Here is a 7,634-nt window from a genome sequence, read left to right as displayed (position 1 = left end):
AAACCTCGGTTGCCTGTTGTGCGCTTTCGTCGCGCTCCGAGCGGCTCGCGACACTCCCCGCTTTACTTCGGCCGAGCTTTCAATGCGACCTCAGGTCAGGCGGGGTTACCCGCTGAATTTAAGCGTATCAATAAGCGGAGGAAAAGAAACTTACGAGGATTCCCCAAGTAACGGCGACCGAACCGAGAACAGCCCAGCTTGAGAATCGGGCTTCGTCGGCTTTAGAATTGTAGTCTAAAGAAGCGTCCTCAGCGGCGAACCGGGCCCAAGTTCACTGGAAGGTGGCGCCGGAGAGGGTGAGAGCCCAGTTGTGCTCGGACCCTGTCGCACCACGAGGCGCTGTCGGCGAGTCAGGTTGTTTGGGAATGCAGCCCCAATTGAGCGGTAAATTTTGTCCAAGGCTAAATACGGGCGAGAGACCGATAGCAAACAAGTACCGCGAGGGAAAGATGAAAAAGGACTTTGAAAAGAGAGTAAAAGAGTGCTTGAAATTGTCGGAAGGGAAGCGGATAGATTGTTGAAACTACAAAGTCAGCCTTATAAAATGTGTGTCAAAATGTGTTTAAAAAAATAAGCGTTCCCCAATCCTCATCCTATATATGTACGTATGTAGATTTAGCTATAGTGATAAGTTAGTCTAGTAAACTCATGAGTCATGAATAATCAAACTTCATTATCAGTTGTCTGCTCATAGCTCCCTTCTCTTTGCAATATATATAGAAGAATTGAAACAAAACGCTAAGGGAAAATTTGAATGGTTTATGCTTTGTTGGTAGGGATCTATTTTTACAAATATTTTTACACTTCTTTGTAGCCTTTAAATTTTGTAACATCCAAAGGTTCTTATCTATTTATTTAATAACATGGATGCTTATGTGGATTTTAACTAATAGTAAAAATAAAAATAAAATTGAAAAAACATAAGATTTGGAAGAAAATTAAAACTAAAATTAAAAAGAGAGGAACCCTAGCTATAATAGTGAAAATAAGAAGGGAGGTCTGCAACGTCCATCTCCCCAGGTTTGTGACTTCCATGCCTTTAATCTTTATTAGGTAAGCAAAATAAAACCCTAAATTCTATATTATTGTTCATATATGTAGGGTGATAAAATTAAGTTTTGAAAAATCTTTTTGGTTCTGTCAGTTCATGGAGCTTTTGTAATCACACATCTTCTTTTCTTTTCTAATCTCGAGGCATTTGAGGACAAACAAAAGATCAAATTTTAGATTACAAATAGCAAAAACAATTCTTTATTTTAAAACATGTTTTGGAATTGGGGTGAAATGGAGACCACCACCATGAACTCGAATAACACCCGAATGCGCCAAATCAAATGAACGACCTTCACCTATATTTAGATCAACAATGCTCATACCTTTTTTTTTTTGCTCGAATGAAGCCACCACTTGCAAACCAGTTGGTCGAAGGGAATTCTAGATACCTTGTTGCTGAATGTGTAAGATTTAATGGCGTTAAATCTTTTAAGATACAGAGGAGAGAGAAACACTAATAATACTTTTTCAAAATTAATGAATTTAATTTCCTTTCATATTTTAAATTAGTAAATAAACCAATCTTAACAGTTGAAATAGGTTTAATCTAAAAGCTCAAAAGAAGTGTAAAAATATTTGTCCCTTGATCCTATCCCTTGTTGGTAAATGATTATATATGTCTTAATTTATGAAAGTTTGTATTTCTTTGAAATTCAAACACACTGATTAGCCCCAAATGTACTTATTCAGCACAAGAAAAGAAAAAAAATCCAAATGTACTTATGATATTTTAATTTTGGGTTTTATCTAGGTACGTATGTGAATTGTGTACCTAATGCATGATCGGATTAAAAAATATTTCTAATTAAAGGAAAACTAATGAAAATGGCTTGAAAACTTTGAGTTTTAACGATAAGGACAAAATAAATGGTAAAATGAATAGTACCAAGTTTGACTTTTTAGTGTAAAAATATGATTTTTCGTTAAAATGAACAGTACTACGGGCTCCCTTCAATTAAAGATGACAATCTAATTTTCTATAACAAACAACCCCACAGTTTTTTCTCTTTTTAAAAAATGTAAGGTTGCGTGATGGGTACCTAATGGATGTTATTTTCACCTAGAGGTTGTTCCTTACGGAATGAATTGTTTAAGAACAAAAAAAAAAAAAACGTGCTTAATGTTTCCGGAAAAAAAAACATGTGCTTAATGACTTGACCTTACACGTTGTCTTACTTGATCTTTCATGTGCTAATTTACTTATTTAGTTTTTTTTGGGTCAAATACTGGATATTTAATTAGTTTGACAGCACGTTTCTAGAGATCAAGGCGACTTTCTGATAATTTCACCATGCCAGAATCAAGCCACAACTATTTTATAATATAGTTATAGTCCCATACCAATAGAAGCATCAAGAAAAGTCTTACTAAAAGTCTCGAAGACCCATGGACCCCCCGGCGCCCCCACCCCCCCCCCTCAATAGGACACCAGAATATCGGGAGAAATGCATGAGAGAAAGGTATATTGGTTAATGATTGTGAGGTTCAATTTCTTGATTGGAGGGGACATTAGAAGCCTCTGCTCTTTCCTATATTGCTTATAGAACCAATTCCTATAATTATGAAACCCATATGAGATGCAGAAGAGTAGGCTTTTTTTTTTTTCTTTCTTTTTTTGGTCTCGAAAGAGATGTTGGTCTCAAATATAAAAAATTAAATTATACCCCTAATTTTACAGAAATTAAGTAAGAGTAAAATTAAAATTACATTATGCTTATGAATAGTAAATCAGTTCATTTTGAGATTTCGTTTAAATTGAATTTAAATATATTCTTAGAGTAGTTAATATTTGTATTTGAACAAACGATATTATCCACAATAAGAAGAGGGACTTAGCATCACAATTGGCTAATAATAATATAGTTCAAACTCACCTTTAGTGATAATCGAACCAAAGATCTCTCACTTACAAATGAAGAGGGACATCACTATATCGTTACACCGTAGTACTAAGTGACTAGAGTAGTTAATATTGATTCCAAAACTTTATTAAAATAGAATATCTCATAGTTAGTATTTTCTAGAGCACTTAATGGCAAAAGTCTATATTATAATTCCAAAATGACTTAATTTCAACGTGGTAGAATTCGTATTCCTTGCTAAGTAAGCAGTATGCGCCCCTTTTTTCCCTGTGTAAATTAGTGTAGAATATCGCTTGTAATAAAAAGCGTAGCGAGAGACATTAAGTGTACACTTTTTACACATCCATGCTTAATCATGTATGTTGTTTCGATTTCATTTATTCAATTTAATTGTCAGAAATTAAAAAAAAGTTGTGTATGAGGAGAAAAATGATGTGTGATTATCATTACCTTCTTAAATTTATTGAACCCTATTATATCTCTGAGTTAAAGTTTTTCATTCCAGTTTAATTGAAGTCTCATCTAACATGTTTTTCTTTTCTTTTTCATTCTTAAAATGTTTAGGGTTTCATGTATTAAAAAAATGTCTAGGGTTTCGGTATACACATATACGGACCCCAATCGGAAGTTAAACCCACAACTGACAACCCCTTGAGATTATCCTGCATTTAAGGAAGTAGAAAGGAAGAAATAGATTGTGATAATTTTATCCTTAGTTATTGGAGGATTAACATGCATGGTTTTCAATTTCAATTAGCAACTGGGTTATTTGAACTTAATATTGGACTTGGTGACATGTCCTGAGACCAATGTCATTCAAATTCTGAAATCTGAAGTACATAGATCTTAATTTGCTCGTGGGTAAATCTTGATTAGTGCAAGACCATAGCGAATAATGTTAATTATTAAAATTGGTTAGAGTAATGCTAGGGAGGCCAACTTTTTAGATTAAATTTCATAAATTATATGACAAGCATGGTTGTTGATGACATAATTATTAGTTTTTTTTTTTTAATTTTTTTATCAAAGACAAAATTATTAATTAAGTATTTATTATAATGTGCTTAATTTGTACTGATGATATATCATATAATTTATAAATTTATCTAAAATTTTAATTTACGCATTATTCATTTATCTAAAGCTGTGATGGGACAGTAAAATAATCTCTCATTCAAAGAATTTCGACCGATGCGGGAATGTATCATGGAAGTGGTCAAACCATATGTATAGGAAATTCCATTTCTAGAAGCCTAATAAGCCCATTATAGTTTGTCGTTCGCATGTTTATTTACATGGTGGTCAAACCATATAGATTAGAAATTCCATTTCTACAAGCCAAATAAACCCATGATCGATGGCATGTTTATTTACATGGTATTGGGATATGAATAAACGAGGATGCGAAGAATTAGGTGTGAAATAAACAATCTGTTAGTGAGATATTTTCATTTTTTATGTATCTTATATTTAAAATTGACGAGACTCATATAATTAATACATGGGTTATTTTAGTTTCGGTTCCTAATTAACCTAATTGTTAGAATGAAACCTTGTTTGTTTAAATAGTTTAATTGAGGTCCCTAAAATCATCTAAGAAATTTAACTCCTGCATTTATGCATTTATATCTCGTTATGAAATTTAAACAAATTCAAATAATATTTTTACAATATAACAATTATCTAAAAATCAATAATATAATAATATTGTTTTTCATATAGTTATACTAAAAAAAAAATATTGCACCCACGTAATAATTAATATATTTTAAGAAATAACTATAGATATATTTTAAAACATAAAACAAATAAATGTAATTAGCATGGATACATTTAGAAGAAAAAAAAATCAGTACAAATTGAATTAAAAAAATATGGGTACACAATAGAATTTAAAATTATGGGTACAAAGTATAAATTTAAAATTATGGGTACATTTATAGAATTTAAAATTATGGGTGAAAATTAAAAACCAAGAAGAATTTTGATACAAATTTAAAAAATGGGTACAAATTAAAAATAGAAATATATGAAAAATAATAAAAAGATATATTTGGAAAAGGTTAATAATTTTTTTCATTTTTTAAATTAACATATAATGACATGTAATTAATTTAATATGCAAATAATGACATGGATAAAGGTCAAAGGACCTTGATCAAAAATAAAAAAGTAATAAGGTTTTAATTAATGAGAAAAGAAAATGAGGAATGAGAACCTAATTTATCCTTAATGCATTCTCTAAGGGTGTGTTTGTTTGACATCACTAGCCCTCACTGGATTAGACTGGTTTAAGTTTTAGTCCGGTCTTGTGTTTGTTCCTTACCTGGACTAAGTTTAGTGGGACTAGCAGGGACTCCCCTCGACTGAGTCCTTCACTAACAGGTTTTAGTGAGACCTTCTGATTTGGAGAGGATGGCTGAGCCGCCCTCTAATCCCGTCATCTCCATTCTCATGCGATTCGATCCTCGCCCTGCTCCCTCATCATCGTCCTCCTCATCCTCATCTCTACGTCCTGCTCGCCTTAGCTGCATCCTACTCGCCCTCATTTGCTCATCTTGTCTGGTAAACTTCGAATCCGACATTATTTCTTCGATTTGTTTTGTAGATCGTGATATTACTGGGCTTTATTTGATTTAGGTGTTTTGGGTTTAAGAAATTTTCAATAATAAACCTCTGCACTTGAACAAATTAGGGTTTTAATTTTTAGGGTCAAATTGAGATTAGAATTTGGGGTTTTCACATTTTATGCCAATTTCAATCCCAAAATGATGATAATCATCACGAAATTGTCGTTGCCAGGGCGGATGCAAAGTTAAATTTGTAATTTAGGTCTAGTTTCAACAGATTTTGGTATCAGGTTGGACTAAAGTTTTTGGATTTTGGTATCGGGTTTGAGAAATGAGTTGAGTTGCATTTAGTAACTACACTCACAAAGACACTCACGCACTGTCCTGTATAAATTTCATCTTAAACCTTATGGGTGGGATCTTAATTGTTGCAACAGGTTCACAAGGTTCCAGCAACTGATATCGAGGCCTTTAAATCTCCATTCATGGGTCTATTTGAAAAGCACTGTACACACAAGTTCATTCTATATGTTCAAGATTATAGTGAAACTGATCCTAAAACACATGAGGGAATGAACTTAACAAGAGTGACAACTAGAGATTTGATCGCGTAAGTGCTAGGGCAATAACCTTTTTGCAAATGAACTCTATAATCATTCTAAGAAGAATCATAACTTGCGGTCTTTATAGTCTCATTGGTACCAATGCTTTGTCTCAGTTTTCTATTGTATAGGGTTCCTTGTAGAAAAGAAAGGTGGTCTTATTTTGATAAAGTAACAATCCAAGAACATTTGTTTATATTTTTGTGTGGTTGATGTTTTGACAAAAAATATGGTCTTGATGACAACATTGTTGACTTCCATGGGCATGCTTTGACATTTCATAGGGATTATCGCTACCTGAATGAGCCTGCTCTGGATACGGTGAAGAGAATGAAGGTAAATACTGGTCAAGGTTCATAAATGTTGCATAAGCTTGAGTGCAGTTTATGGTGGGACTTATATGTTGAATAAGCCTGAGTGCAAGGTAATCCTTACACATTTTTCTTGGTTTTAACCCTATTTCATTTTGCATTAGTTTGTGTTTAATTCCTGTCTAGACACTGAGTTTGATGCATGATGCCAGGTAGAGTTCAATGAGGAAGGGAAAGTTATCGGTGCCACATCTGAAGGGGAAATTGCTAAGTGCAAAAAAGTTGTCTATGATTCTTCTTACTTGCCTAACAAGGTAAATCTTTCTGAGTAAAGTATTTAAAGGTGGTGGGAAATTAATATTAGTTTGAACCAATAGCTTGTTGGTGGATATTTATTCATCCCGGTTATCCCTTTGTTTCTTTTTATTGTTTCATAGAACCATGCCTTTCATATAAGGTTTAACCAAATTTCTTGGAATGTTTGAGCATGTTCTTAACCTCAGTATGGACCTAAGTGCTGCTAGTGCTGCAGAAGAATAAATAGCAAAGCTGCATGTGGTGCTTAAAGTGAATTGTGCTTTATTCCAAGTACACTGAGCTGCTTAAGTTACCTTACCCTAATCCTCATACCGTGGAGGATTATATGAGTTATCACTCATTTTTAATCATAGACTTGATATGTTATATATTGTCATTTAAATGTACTTCAAGTTTCAAACTTTGTTTTAAATGAAAACTATATGTCTAGATTTCAGACATGCCCTTGTGTTGGTTCAATGTATTTTCAGGTTGCGAGTATGTGTGGAATCAAGTAAACAAAATGATAACTTGTCAAAGAACTATTTCTTTCAAGTTAATGATGTGTGGGATGGATTCAGTTCTAATCGGTTTGGTTTTTTGCCTCGCATCATTGTGGCCTTGGGATTGAATGCAATTGTCATGGTATGGACTGAAATTGGCTTATACATAGAAGAGCAATTCCAAGTAATTATTTCACAATTGAGTAAAAAACTGAACTTGTCAGACATCAATTTTTGTTCTACTCAAATACCTTTAACTTTAATCTACAACTTTAAACCAAAGGTGAATACTTAAGAAAAGCGTCATGAACCCTGTCGATTGTTGGGAGAACACTTTGTTATATTCATGTTTGGAACAATGCTACTCTTGAATCATGTATGTTTCTTTCGTTGGCAATAAAATTTGGTTTTTGTATTTTTATTGAGTCTCACTCGC

The 7,634-nt window shown here is 33.1% G+C and overlaps 1 pseudogene across 1 annotated transcript in view; it reads left to right on the top strand.

Annotated features, from left to right (window-relative positions):
* Positions 1–7,116, top strand: part of LOC148693843 (guanosine nucleotide diphosphate dissociation inhibitor At5g09550-like) — a 10,104-nt pseudogene extending 2,988 nt beyond the window's left edge. Inside the window, exons 3-5 of the transcript XR_015952456.1 lie at positions 5,916–6,095; positions 6,312–6,511; positions 6,611–7,116. The product of XR_015952456.1 is annotated as a guanosine nucleotide diphosphate dissociation inhibitor At5g09550-like (transcript). The remainder of the gene's footprint in view (positions 1–5,915; positions 6,096–6,311; positions 6,512–6,610) is intronic.
* Positions 7,117–7,634: the final 518 nt, after the last annotated feature.

The sequence above is a fragment of the Pyrus communis genome, chromosome 10 (assembly GCF_041283825.1).
Source record: "Pyrus communis isolate YQ-2024b chromosome 10, ASM4128382v1, whole genome shotgun sequence".
In the NCBI taxonomy this organism is placed as follows: Eukaryota; Viridiplantae; Streptophyta; class Magnoliopsida; order Rosales; family Rosaceae; genus Pyrus; species Pyrus communis.
This window is presented reverse-complemented; position numbering and strand designations above follow the sequence as displayed.